The 13,435-nt window shown below is 40.7% G+C and overlaps 1 protein-coding gene across 5 annotated transcripts in view; it reads right to left on the bottom strand.

Annotated features, from left to right (window-relative positions):
• The window catches only part of LOC122891894 (cyclic AMP-dependent transcription factor ATF-7), a 94,318-nt gene extending 93,788 nt beyond the window's left edge, over positions 1-530 (bottom strand). For 3 of the 5 annotated variants that reach the window (XM_044227918.1, XM_044227923.1, XM_044227924.1), the window contains exon 1: positions 423-530. The gene's annotated coding sequence lies outside the window, so the exon portion shown is untranslated. The other 2 variants (XM_044227919.1, XM_044227921.1) reach the window with 2 other exon arrangements.
• Between the last annotated feature and the right edge of the window lie 12,905 nt (positions 531-13,435).

Genomic DNA, 13,435 nt, shown 5'->3' with positions numbered 1-13,435 from the left:
TACCCTCCCATTAGGCTCTACTAGGCTTCCATTCCCTCAGGATTCAACTCCCCTCTGCTTGCCACGCCCTGTGCCCCCCGGGGCTACTTACCCCAAGTTCTCCCCACACTTCAGGCCTCTGGCCCCGCCTTCCCCCCCAGAGGAAGGAGGCGGTAGGAGGGAGAGAAGAGGGGCGGCACTCCGCAAGGTAAAGACGATCTCTCATTAGTGTTCATCGCCGCCAATCGTAGCTTCCTTCTCTTTTATTGGTCGGCGTTAGTCCATGCCCCACCCACTTCCTCAGACAGGGCCCGGCCACCGCCTCAGCGCCCCCGTCCAACACAGACTGGGAGGGGAGACCCCGGCCTGGGACACTGAGAGTGGCCAGAGTTGAAAGAGAGACTCCGCCAGATCATGGACTACTTAATGTTAAAAGAACTCACCCTCTGGTAGCTCCGTCGCCTCCCGCCCGCCCGCGTTCGTTCCCACAATCTGTCTCCAGCTCCTTCTTTCCCCCCTCAGCGGAGCAGATACTTTCTTCTCGTCCGGCCAGGGGCGCTCACCTCTCGCGAGATGTTGGGGGGGTGGGGAGGAAGGGCGAGATCCGTAGGCCCTAAGTTGGAAAGGGGCCGAAAGGCGGTGCTCCGGAAAACAGAAGGGGCCGGACTTCTGGTGGGCCGGGCTGGCCTGGAGAGAGCCTGAGCGAATTGGTTGCAGACGGGTTACACGTGTTTGGCTGTGCAATATAGGGGTTAAAAAAGAAGAAAGGGAATCCGTTCAGGTGCCTGTAGTAGTGGAGATCCAAAAAGTGAAGAAAAGGCACCTGACTAGCTCAGTCGGAACAGCCTGTGATTCTTGATCTTGGGAACATTAGTTCAAGCCCCACGTTGGGTCTAGAGATTACTTAAATATACGAACAAATAAACCAAAAGCGCCTAAGAGTAAGGAAGCGCAAATGGGGAAGTAAATATTCTAGGGAATGAGAGTATTTCTTTTTTTTCTTTTTTTAAAGATTTTATTTATTTATTTGACAGAGAGAGATCACAAGCAGGCAGAGAGGCAGGCAGAGAGAGAGAGGAGGAAGCAGGCTCCCGGCTGAGCAGAGAGCCCGATGCGGGGCTCGATCCCAGGACCCTGCGATCATGACCTGAGGCAAAGGCAGAGGCTTAACCCACTGAGCCACCCAGGCGCCCCGGGAATGAGATTATTTCAAAGGAGCACACTTTCTTCCCCTCCCCGGACCCCTAAAGGAGCGCACTTTCAAAATAAGAGAATACCTCAATGATGCCGTTTAAAAAAAAAGAAGAACCCCGCCCCCCACTCCGATAGGCAAGGGGATTCAGGTTTCCAAACAGTCGAGTAATTGCATTTTCTTCTTTACATTTAGAATAATTTTACTGTGGCCGTAAGTCTGCTGTGTGTGTGTGTGTGTGTGTGTGTGTGTAACTGCATGTGGGGTGGGGATAGTAAGAGTTCCAACTGCAGGAACTGGATATGTAAATAAATGTGCAGGTTGTTTCTTCTATCCTCCAGAGACATCACTTCCTTAATTGGAAAGTAGTTTGAAATACCTTTAGCCCTGGAACTGGAGTGAACGTATTGGAAAAAGCAAGCCATCTACGTAGCAATCCCAAACCTGTTCTTTGTGAGATGCTTCTCTGAGTCTCTTTACCATGGGGCTAGTAAATTTTACTCAAAGAGTTGTAATGATCGAATGAGATAAAATATATAAAACTGGGAATCACAGAACACTATACTTAATACTCAGCAAGTACTTCAATAATTACTTAAAAGGAGGGCGGGAGGGGGGCGCCTGGGTGGCTCAGTGGGTTTTAAGCCTCTGCCTTCCAATCGGATAATGATTTCAGGGTCCTGGGGTCATCCGTGGGGCTCTCTGCTCAGCAGGGAGCCTGCTTCCCCCTTTCTCTGCCTGCCTCTCTGCTAATAAATAAATAAATAAATACGCAACAGGACATACTAGGTGCAAGGCACTGTTCAGGCATGGGGAGAAGAGCAGACAGACCAGGTCCCTGCTCAGGTAGAACTATCATTACAGTGGGGAGAGGGAGGCAGTTAATAAGCCAAAAAACACACTTATTTCAGTAGTGAAGAGTCCTTCAGGGTAATGAGTCAGATCATGGACTATGAGACAGAAAGTTGGGATGTGGGGAGCCCACTTTACTCCTGGTGAGGCCTCTCTGAAGAAGGAATGTGTTTGAACCAGCAGTTGAACTATGAGGAGGAAACAGCCTTGGGAAGATTTTGGATGAAACAAAAAATGCAAAACTACTAAAATTTGTTCTCATATGGTAACCAAGATGGTACATTTTATGTTATGTGGGGTTTTGCCACGACTAAAACAACAACAAAAACCTTAAAAAAAATTACCATAGTTATAAGTAGAATTAATGGACTCAAAGTATTACCTATGGAATCTCTTTTCTCTCAGGTAAATTCCTTCTGCGGCTTTATATTACTTGGCTTTCAGAGCTTTCTGTCTAGGATGTCATCCATTCTCACAGCACCCTCTAAAAGGCAGAAATAATCCAGATGATTTCTTCTTAGATAAAAAGGTTCAGGGCACCTGGGTGGCTTAGTGGTTAAAGCCTCTGCCTTCAGCTCGGGTCATGATCCTGGGGTTTTGGGATCGAGCCCTGCATCTGGCTCTCTGCTTGTCGGGGAGCCTGCTTCCTCCTCTCTCTCTGTTTGCCTGCCTCTCTGCCTACTTGTGATCTCTATCTGTCAAATGAATAAATAAAATCTTTAAAAGAAAAAAAAAAGGTTCAGAAGCATAGAATCACTTAAGTTCTTGTGAAGTTAATTGAGGAAGTTGAAAGAAGTCTTGGCTTCCAATCTACTCTCCCCCAAAACAATTCCTAGTTAAAAGAATGCAATGAGGGGCACCTGGGTGGCTCAGTAGGTTAAACCTCTGCCTTCAGCTCAGGTCATGATCTCAGGGTCCTGGGATTGAGCCCCATATCAGGCTCTCTGCTCAGCAGGGAGCCTGCTTCCCGTTCTCACTCTCTACCTGCCTATCTGCCTACATGTGATCTTTGTCTGTCAAATAAATAAATAAAATCTTAAAAAAAAAAAAGAATGCAGTGATAGAAACAGACCCTCAAAATAAATGGGATATTTGTATATAATGGGAGTGGTGTTAAAAATCAGGGAGTCGCGGCTCCTGGCTGCCTCAGTCAGAAGACAACACAACTCTTGATCTCAGGGTTGTGAGTTCCAGCTCCATGTTGGGTGTAGAAATTATTTGAAATAAAGAAAAGAAAAAAAATTGGGGCACCTGGCTGGCTCAATCATGCAGTGTGCAACTCTTTTTTTTTTTTTTTTAAAGATTTTATTTACTTATTTGACAGAGAGAGATTACAAGTAGGCAGAGAGGCAGGTAGAGAGAAGGAGGAGGAAGCAGGCTCCCTGCTGAGCAGTGAGCCCGATGCGGGACTCGATCCCAGGACCCCGAGATCATGACCTGATCCGAAGGCAGCGGCTTAACCCACTGAGCCACCTAGGCGCCCTGCAGTGTGCAACTCTTGATCTCAGGATTATGAGTTGGAGCCCCACACTGGGTTATAGAGATTACCTAAAACCAAAAATCTCTTAAAAAACGTCAGGGACTGGGATGGCCGGGTGGCTCAGTAGGTTACGCTTCTGCCTTTGGCTCAGATCATGATCCCAGGTTCTTGGGATTGAGTCCCACATCAGGCTCCTTGCTCAGCGGGGAGCTTGCTTCTCCCTCTGCCTGCTGCTCCCCCAGCTTGTGCGTGCTCTCTCGCTCTCTCTCTCTCTGACAAATAAGTAAATAAAATCTGAAAGAAAAAAAAAGAGAGAGAGTAAAGGATTCTACAAATTGTGCTAGGACTATCAGCTACTACTCTGTGCATATAAGAGAATAAATATAATAGCTAACATTTATAGATCTTACTGTGCTCCAGGAACCATTTAAAATGTTTTACATGTTTTAATCCATTTCCCCCAAACTTATATCTCTAACCCATATCTCTCCCTTGAACTGAAGACTCCAATTACCTACTTTGAATATCCACTTTGGAAAAAAAAAAAAGAAAGAAAAAAAGAAATCCACTTGGGTATTTAATGGGTATTTCAAACTTACCTTGTCCAAAATAAATTCTGCCTTCTCTCCCACATGTGTTCCTTCCCTAGCCTTCTCTTAGTGAAATTCCAGTTGTATTTTTTTTATTGAGACATCATTCATATACCACAAAATTCAACTTTTTAAAGTATACAAGGCAGTGATTTTTAGTATATTCACAGTTATGCAACTATCACCAATACCTAATTCTGGAACATTTTCATCACCTCAAAAAGAAAGCACATACTCACTAGTAGTCATTCCCCGTTTGCCCCTCACCAACTCCTGGCAACCATTATTCTACTTTCTGTCTCTGTGGATTGGTCTGTTACAGATATTTAGTATATATGGAATAATATAATATCTGACCTTTGTAGTATTTGAAAAAATGGCTAGCTTCTTTCATTTAACAATGTTTTTAAGATTCATTCATATTAGCATGCATCAGTACTTTATTTCTTATATGGCAGGGTAATATTCCATTGAATGGATATACCAATTTTTGTTTATCCATTCATCAGTTGATGGACATTTGGACTGTACCCACTCTTTGGCTATTATAAATAATTTTGCTCTGAACATCATATACAAGTTTTTATGTGGACATTGTTTTCAATTCTCATGATATATACCAAGGAATGGAATTGTTGAGTCATATGGTAAGTTTTTATTTAACTTTTTGAAAAGCTGCCAAACTTTCCAAAAGCAGCTACACGGTTTCCATTCACACCAACAATGTATGAAGGTTCTAATTTCTCCACATCCTCACATTAACACTTTCATTGTCCATCTTTCTCATTCTTGCCATCCTAGTGGATGTGAAAGTGTATCTCACTATAGTTTTTATTTACATTTCCCTGATGACTAATAATGTTGAATGTCCATATGCCTATTGGCCATTTACATATCTTTGTAGAAACATCTGTTTGGATCCTTTGCCTCTTTTGTAATGGGGTTATTTGTCTGTCTATTATTATTTATTCTATTCTATTCTATTCTATTCTATTTTGGAGAGAAAGTGCACATGCCACATTAGCGGTGAGAGGCTGGGGGTGGACAAGACTGAAGGAGAGAGAGAATCTTAAGTAGGCTCCACACTAGCGAGGAGTCCAAAGGAGGGCTCAAATTCACAACCCCAAGATCATGATGTGAGCTGAAATCAAGAGTCGAACATATGTCTTTCTATTATTAAGTTGTAAAAGTACTTTATATATTCTAGATACTAGACTTATCACATACATGATTTGCAATTATTTTCTCCCATTCTGTGAGTTGTCTTTTTACTTTCTGATGGCATTTTTGATGCACAAAAGTTTTTTTTTAAAACAATTTTAGTGTCTTTATTTTTTTAAGAATCTTTCTACCCAAAGCAGGACTTGAATTCATGACCCCAAGATCAAGAGTCCTATGTTCTTTTTTTTTTTTTAAACAATTTTATTTATTTGACAAACAGATCACAAGTAGGCAGAGAGGCAGGCAGAGAGAGAGAGGAGCAAGCAGGATCCCCGATGAGCAGTGAACCCGATGTGGGGCTTGATCCCAGGATCCTGGGATCATGACCTGCGCTGAAGGCAGAGGCTCTAACCCATTGAGCTACCCAGGCATCCCAAGAGTCCTATGTTCTACTGACTGAGCCAGCCAGGTGTCTTGAAGCACAAAAGTTTTTAATTTTAGTAAGGTCCAATTTATGTATGTATGTATGTATGTATGTATTTATTTATTTATGCTTATTTATACTGTTGATGTACTGCCTAATCCAAGATCACAAAGATTTACACTTATATTTACTTCTAAAATTCTTATAGTTTTAGATCTGTGTTTAGATCTTTGATCCATTTTAAGATAGCTTTTTATATATAGTATAAGGTCCAATTTCATTCTTTGCAAATAGATACTCAGTTGTCCCAACACAATTTGTTGAAAAGATTATTCTGTCCCCATTGAATTACTTTGGCATTCTTTTTTTTTTTTTTTAAGATTTTTATTTATTTATTTGACAGACAGAGATCACAAAGAGGCAGAGAGGCAGGCAGAGAGAGAGGAAGGGAAGCAGGCTCTTCACTGAACAGAGAGCCCGATGCGGGGCTCGATCCCAGGACCCCGGGATCATGACCTGAGCCGAAGGCAGAGGCGTTAACCCACTGAGCCACCCAGGCACCCCTTACTTTGGCATTCTTATCAAAAATCAGTTGGCCTTAAATATTCGGACTTTTTCCTGGAGTCTCAATTCTGTTCTATTATTCCATATGTCTATTCTTATGCCAGTATCAAAAAGGCTTGATAACTGCAGTTTTGTAGTAAGTTTTGAAAGTGGAAATTGTGAGACCTCTAACTTGGTTCTTCTTTTTCAGTTGGTTTGGATATTCTGGGTCCTTTGCATTTCCATATGAATTTTAGGATCAGTTTGTCAGTTTCCGCAAAAGAGCCAGCTAAGATTTTGATGCAGATTGTATTGAATCTATATATCAGTTTGGGGAGTATTGCCATCTTAATAATGTTAAATCTTCCAATCCATGAACATAGGATATCTTTCCATTTATTTTGGTCTTCTAAATTTCTTTGAACTATGTTTTATAGTTTTCAAAGTACAAATTTTTCACTTCTTTTGTTAAACTTACAAGTATTTTTCCTTTTGATACTATTGTAAATGAAATTGTTTCCTTAATTTCATTTTTGGATTATTTATTGTTACTATATGGAAATACAGTTAATTTTTTAAAGTAATCTCTATACCCATCATGGGGCTCAGACTCACAACCCCGAGATCAAGAGTCACATGCTCTACCAACTGAGCCAGCCAGGCACCCTACAGTTAATTTTTATATATTGATCTTGTATCTTAAAATATTGCTGCACTACTTATGAACTTTAATAGTTTTCCTGTGAACTCCTGAGGATTTTCTTTCAATGAGGTCATATCACTTACAACTAGAGAGATTTTTAGCTTTTCATTTTCAATCTAGATCCTTTTTATTTTCTTGTTACTTAATTGCTCTAGCTAGAACCTCCAATAAGATTTGAAAGGAAGTAGTGAGTGTGAGCATCCTTCTCTGGTTCGTGATTTCAGGGGGAGAGATTTTAGTCGTTCACTATTAATTGTGTTGTTAACTGGGGGCACCTGGGTGGCTCAGTATGTTGGGCATCTGCCTTGGGCTCAGGTCATGATCTCAGGATCCTTAGATCAAGCCCTGAGTCAGGCTCCCTGCTCAGCAGGAAGCCCTCTCCTCCATTTCCCTCTGCCCCTCCCTCATAACCTATTCCTGCTCGCTCTCTCTCTCCCTCAAGTGAATAAATAAAATCTCTTAAAAAAAATAGTGTGTGGGGCCCCTGGGTGGCTCAGTGGGTTAAAGCTTCTGCCTTCAGCTCAGGTCATGATCCCAGGGTCCTAGGATAGAGCCCCACATCAGGCTCAGCAGGGAGCCTGCTTCCTCCTCTCTCTCTCTGCTTGCCTCTCTGCCTACTTGTGATCTCCGTCTGTCAAATAAATAAATAAATAAATAAATAAGTCTTAAAAAAAAAGTATGCTATTAATTGTAGATTGTTTTTTTAAAATTGTAGGTTTGGGGGCGCCTAGGTGGCTCAGTGGGTTAAAGCCTCTGCTTTCGGCTCAGGTCATGATCCCAGGATCCTGGAATCGAGCCCCACATCGGGCTCTCTGCTCAGCAGGGAGCCTGCTTCTTCCTCTCTCTCTGCCTCTCTGCCTACTTGTGATCTCTGTCTGTCAAGTAAATAAATAAAATCTTTAAAAAAAATTGTAGGTTTGTTGTAGATGCCCTTTATCACATAAAAGATATTTGTTTCTATTCCTAAATTGTTGAGTGTTTTTATCATGAAAGGGTGTTAGATACATTTATGAAATACACTCATTGAGATGCTATTGTAATTTTTCTCCTTTATTCTATTAGCATAGTATATTACATTGGTTGATTTTCATATATTTTAAACCAACCTTGCATTTGGGGGATAAATCCCACTTGATCATGGTGTGTAATCCTTTTTGGATGTTGCTGTATTTTCTTTACAAGTATTTTGCAGAAGACCTTTTTATCTATATTTGTGAGATACCAGTCTGTAGTTTTGTTTTCTTGTGGCGTCTTTATCTGGTTTTGGCATCAGGATAATATTGGGCTTCATTAAATGAATTGAGTAATGTTGCTCCCTCTTCTATTTTTTAGAAGAGCTTATGAAGAATTGGTGGTAATTCTTTAAATGTTTGGTAGAATTCACCAATGAACCCATATGATCCTCTGATTTTCTTTGTGGGAAGTTTTTGCTACTTTGTTTTTGTTTTTGTTTTTATTACTGGAGCAATATCTTTACTTGTTATAGGGCCATTCAGTATATATGTCTATTTGTATCCCTCCTCCTCCACCCCTCCTCCGCCTCCTCCTTACCCCCCTGCCCTCCCCCCCCCTTTATTTATCTGAGGGAAATAGTGGGGACGAGCAGAGGGAGGATAGAGAGAACCCCAGCTGACTCTGTTCTGAGCATGGAGTCTGACCAGGTGCTTTATCTCATGACCCTGAGATCATGACCTGAGCAGAAACCCAAAGTCAGACACTTAACCAACTGTGCCACACAGCACCCCTGTATTTCTTCTTGAACTCAGCTTCTGTAATTTGTATCTTTTTAGGAATTTTCCCGTTTCATATAGGTTATTGGTATGTGCTTCATAATATTCCTTTATAACCCTTTTTATTTCTGTGAGGCTGAAAGTAATATCCCCTCTCCTATTCCTGTTTATAGTAACTTGAATTCTCTCTCTCTCTCTCTCTCTATTTTTTTTTTTTTTTTTTTTTTAGAGAAAGAGTGTGGGTTCGAGAGGGACAGGGCAGAATCTGGAGTAGACTTCCCACTGAGTGTGGAGACCAACTTGGGGCTGGATTTCACAACCCTGAGATCATGACCTGAGTAGAAATCAAGAGTCAGAGGCTTACCAACTGAGCCACCCAGGTGCCCCAGAATCCTCTTTTTATTTTTTGTCAGTTTTGTTAATTCTGCTAATCTTTTAAAAAAACAACTTTTGTTTTCACTGATCTTCTCTATTATTCTACATCCTCTATTTCATTCTCTAATCTCTATTATTTCCTTCCATCTACTTAGTTGTTCCTCTGTCACTTTAGCTTAGGTTATTGATTTGAGATTTTTTTTCTATTTAAAACACTCATTTGTAGCTATGAATTTTCCACTAAACATTGGTTTCAATACATTCCATAAGTTTTGATAGGTTATGTTTCTATTTTCATTCATTTCAAAGTATTTTCTTTCTTATTTATTTATTTTAATTAATTAATTAATTTTATTTATGTATTTGTTTTTTAAAAGATTTTATTTATTTATTTGACAGAGAGAGAGATCACAAGTAGGCAGAGAGGCAAGCAGAGAGAGAGGGGGAAGCAGGCTCCCTGCTGAGCAGAGAGCCCTATGTGGGGCTTGATCCAGGACCCTGAGATCATGACCTGAGCTGAAGGCAGTGAACCCACTGAGCCACCCAGGCGCCCCTCTTTTGCTTTTTTAAAATATTTTATTTTATTTATTTATTTTTAAAGATTTTATTTATTTGTTTGACAGAGAAAGAAAGAGAGAGAGCACAAGCAGGGGGAGCAGGAGAGGGAGAAACAGGCTCCTCACCAAGCAGAGAGCCCAATGTGGGGCCCAATCCCAAGACCCTGGGACCATGACCCAAGCTGAAGTCAGACGTCTAACTGACTGAGCCACCCTGGCACCCCTTTAAAGATTTTTTTTTAATTTTTAAAAAAGATTTTATTTTTATTTATTTGACAGGTAGAGATCACAAGTAGGCAGAGAGGCAGGCAGAGAGAGGGGGGGAAACAGGCTCCCTGCTGAGCAGAGAGCCCAATGTGGGGCTTGATCCCAGGATCCTGGGATCATGACCTGAGCCATAGGCAGAGGCTTTAACCCACTGAGCCACCCAGGTGCCCCAAAGATTTTATTTTTAAGTAATTTCTACACCGAACCTGGGCCTTGAACTTACAACCGTGATTATCAAGAGTCACAGGCCAACAAACCCAGTCAGGTGCCCCTCAAAGTCTTTTCTAATTTCCTTTGCAATTTTTCTTGACCTATTGGTCATATAGGAGTGTGTTATTTAATTTCTATAAATTTGTAAGTTTCCCAAATTCCCTTCTATTATTCATTTCTAATTTCATTTTATTGTGATCAGACAACTTTTCTTTTTTTTTTTTTCTTTTCTTTTAAAGTAGGCTCCAGGGGCACCTGGCTCCTTAGCAGAGCATGTAACTCTTGATCTCAGAGGCATGAGTTCAAGCCCCACATCGGGGGTAGAGTTTATTTAATTAAAACTTTTTCTTTCAATTAAAATTAAAATAAAGTAGTCTCTACACACAACCACAAAACACAGGGCTTGAACTCATAACCCTGATATCATGAGTTGCATGCTCTACTGACTGAGCCAGCCAGGCGCCAGCCAGGAACCCCCCAGAGAACTATTTTATTGTGATACTTTACATTATTACAATACTTTGCAGATTATTATTATTTCAAGACATTATTTATTTATTTGTTTGAAAGAAAGAGAAAGAGAGGGATAGAGAGTGTGCATAAGCAGGGGGAAGGACAGAAGGAGAGGGAAGGAGAGAAAGAATCTCTAGCAGACTTCCCACTGAGTGTGGAGACCAAATTGGGGTTTGATTCTACAGCCCTGAGATCATGATCTGAGCTGAAATCAAGAGTCAGACACTTAACCAATTGAACCACCCAGGTGCCCCAATACCTTAAAAAATTATTAAGACTTGGGGTGCCTGGGTGGCTCAGTTGGTTGAGCAGTTGCCTTCGGCTTAGGTCATGATTCCAGGGTCCTGGGATCAAGCCCCGCACTGGGCTCCCTGCTCGGTAGAGAGCCTGCTTCTCTCTCTCTGCCTGCCACTCTGCTTATTTGTGCTCTCTATCTCTTTGTCAAAGAAATAAATAAAACTTTAAATAAAAAAATTATTAAGACTTATTTTATGGCCTAACATATGGTCTACTCTGGAGAAGGTTTCATTTGTACTTTAGAAGAATATGTATTCTGCTATTATTGGGTGGACTGTTCTAGAGATATCTGTTGCGTATAGTTGGCTTATAGTGCTTTTCAAATCTTCTCTACCCTTGTTGATCTTCTGATATTCTATCAATTACTGAAAGTAATTTTCAGGGCACCTGGGTGGCTCAGTGGGTTAAGCCGCTGCCTTCGGCTCAGATCATGATCTCAGGGTCCTGGAATGGAGTCCCACATCGGGCTCTCTGCTCAGCAGGGAGCCTGCTTCCTCCTCTCTCTCTCTGCTTGCCTCTCTGCCTACTTGTGATCTCTCTCTGTCAAATAAATAAATAAATAAATAAATAAATAAAATCTTAAAAAAAAAAAAAAAGAAAGGAAGTAATTTTCAGGGCACCTGGGTGGTTCAGTTGGTTAATCGTCTGACTTTGGCGTGGGTCATGACCTCCAGGTCCTGAGAATGAGCCCTGCATTGGTCTCCCTGCTCAGAGAGGATTCTGCATGTCCCTCTCTCTCTGCCCCTCCCCTTGCTCATGCTTGCTCTCTTGCTCTCTCTCAAATGGGTAAGTAAAGTCTTCACACAAAAAGGAAAGAAAGAAAGAAAGAAAGAAAGAAAGAAAGAAAGGTATTTCATTTCAACAACATGGTTCAAATCAGTTACCATGGTATATGAACTGTGAGTAGTTACATGAAGTACAAACTTCCCTGCTGGCTCATCAGTACACAAACCACTTCATAAATATGTGCATAAATATGATTAGTTAGTGCCAATCCTGTCACTTCTTTCAAAGTCTGATAGTGATTGGTCACTGTGTATCGGCTATTCAGTTTACACACAGACAACAGAGTGTATAGTTGTGTTGCTTCCTTGTCTTCCAGTGATAGCCATCTTCAAAAATAAATAATCAATGGATAACTGGCCAAAATGGATAACTGACAGAGAAGAAAGAAATAAAAAACAATAATGCAGGAAATGAAATTCAAATTGAATATAAGTGGAGTTTAGAAAAGACAGCTGATCAAGGGAATATTGATACTGGTGCCATTCTACAGAATCAGGATAAGTAACTAAAGGAACTCAGTGAAGGTGAACTTACTGATAAATAAAGAAAGTGAGAAAAAGAATGAAGAAGAATGTTCTACAGCAAGTGATACTGGCAAAAAACCTTCACTTTAAAGGAACTCTCAGATATTTCATGACCTAGAAAGAGCAAAGGATAAAATGTTGCAAGATGATACAAATTAAGAATGGAGACTAACAATTTGCCAAGGCTTAGAAAAGATATTCATTTTGTATAGTAAGTTATGTGACAAGAAGGCAAGCACTTTTTAAAATTTTAAATAAAGATTTTATTTATTTATTTGAGAGAGAGTGAGAGCATGAGCAGTAGGGAAGGGCGCAGGAAGAGGGAGACACAGGCTCCCCACTTAGCAGGAAGCCGGACCTAGGGCTCGATCCCAGGACTCCAAGATCATGATCTGAGCCGAAGGCAAACACTTAACCAACTCAGTCACCCAGGTATCTCTCAAGCACTGTTCTAACTACTCCTTTTTCTTTTTTTCTTTTAGAGAGAGAAAGTGGAGGGAAGGGCAGGGGAAGAGGAAGAGAGAGAATCTCAAGTAGGCACCACACCCAGCACAGAGCCTGATGGCTGGCTGGATCTCATGACCCTGAGATCATGACCTGAGCCCAAACCAAGAGTAGGACACTCAACTGACTAAGCCACCTAGGTGCCCTTGCTGTTTTGCATTTTTAAAATTTTTCTCTTAATGGTTGCCCTGGGAAGTACAATTAGCATGTTAATTTATGACTATCTTGTTTGCATTAATGCTAACTTAATTTCAATAACATACAGAAGCTTTGCTCCTATATAGCTTTATTTCCTTCCTCCTTTATACTGTTGTCATACAAATTACATCTTTTTACATTGTATGCTCATCAACATAGATGAATAATTATTGTTTTATACAATTGTCTTATAAATACCATAGGAGAAAAGACAGTTACATATAAAAGTTCCACTTCTATTGACTTTTATATTTATCTATGCAGTTACCTTTACTGATGTTCATTATTTCTTCATGTAGATTAGATTTACTGTCTATTGTACTTTCATTTTCTCTTGAACAACTCCCTTTAGTATTTTTTATAGGGCAGGTTTGCTAGTGATGAACTCTTGCCGTTTTGTTTTATCTTGGGCTGTCTTAATTTCTCCTTTATTTAAAAAAAAATTTAAGTTTATTTATTAAGTAATCTCTACATCCAATGTGGGGCTCAAACTCATGACTGTGAGATCAAGAGATCCATGCTCTGCCAACTGAACCAGCCAGGTGCCCCT

Source organism: Neovison vison, chromosome 12 (genome assembly GCF_020171115.1).
Source record: "Neovison vison isolate M4711 chromosome 12, ASM_NN_V1, whole genome shotgun sequence".
NCBI lineage: Eukaryota > Metazoa > Chordata > Mammalia > Carnivora > Mustelidae > Neogale > Neogale vison.
This window is presented reverse-complemented; position numbering and strand designations above follow the sequence as displayed.